Here is a 1,329-nt window from a genome sequence, read left to right on the forward strand (position 1 = left end):
TTTTATGTTTCAGAAAGATTACTAGAGTTTATGAGCTGTAGTATATAGTTCATTTTGTGTTGCGGTAATAAAATAACTGAGGCTGAATAACTTATAGGGTTTCTATATCTCATGAATTGAGGGAGTTGAGAGTCCCTTAGCTGTATCACAACATGTGAGTGGAAGCTGCCTACAGAGGGGCAAAGCCCGATGGTTGGCCTCACTGTATAATGACACATTTTTTTGATATTTTATTTTTATTAATTTATTTGAGAGAAAGTGAGATAGAGGCAGAGAGAGAGAATAAGTGGACCAGGACCTCCAGCCACTGCAAACCAACTCCATACTCATGTGCCACCTTGTACATCTTGCTTACATGGGTCCTGAGGAATAAAACGTGGTCCTTTGACTTTGCAAGCAAGTGCCTTAACCACTAATCCATCTCTCCAGCCCAGTGACTCATTCTTAGAGATCAACATGAGTGCATTCCAGGGTGAGGCCCCCATTAGACCCCACCTATTGAAGACACCACCTCAATATTGTTACAATGGGGACAAAGTTTCTAACACATGTATTTTTGGGAAACAAACCATGTCTAAATTATAGCAAGTCTATACTTGTGATAGTAAAATAAAATTAATAATGATCTGAAACTATATCATTAAAATATTGAGTAAGTAGGGTATGGGTTTAGAGCTCATTGGTGAGTGAAACACTTGCCTACTCCCAAGCACTGCAAAAACAAATATTTAAAAAAAGAAGAAGGGGCTAGAGAGATATTAAGGCACCTTCCTGCAAAGCCAAAGGACCCAGGTTTGATTTCCTAGGACCCACATAAGCCAGATGCACAAGATGGTACATGTATCTGGAGTTCTTGTGCAGTGGCTAGAGGCCCTGGCACACCTATTCTCTCTCCTTCCCTCCCTCCTTCCCTCCCTTCCTCTCTCTCTCTCTCTCCCTGTCTCTCTGTCTCTCTCAAATAAAAATAAATTAAACTGGGCTGGAGAGATGGCTTAGCGGTTAAGCGCTCACCTGTGAAGCCTAAGGACCCCGGTTCGAGGCTCGGTTCCCCAGGTCCCACGTTAGCCAGATGTACAAGGGGGCGCACGCGTCTGGAGTTCATTTGCAGAGGCTGGAAGCCCTGGCGCGCCCATTCTCTCTCTCTCCCTCTATCTGTCTTTCTCTCTGTGTCTGTCGCTCTCAAATAAATAAATTTAAAAAAAAATAAAATAAATAAATTAAATTAAATACAAAAAAAAAGAATAAGGGGTAGACAGATTGCTTAGTGGTTAAGGTGCTTGCCTGTGAAGCCTAAAGACCCAGGTCCCATTCCCCAGGACCCAAGTAAGC

This window comes from Jaculus jaculus, chromosome 3 (assembly GCF_020740685.1).
Source record: "Jaculus jaculus isolate mJacJac1 chromosome 3, mJacJac1.mat.Y.cur, whole genome shotgun sequence".
NCBI classification, from domain to species: Eukaryota; Metazoa; Chordata; class Mammalia; order Rodentia; family Dipodidae; genus Jaculus; species Jaculus jaculus.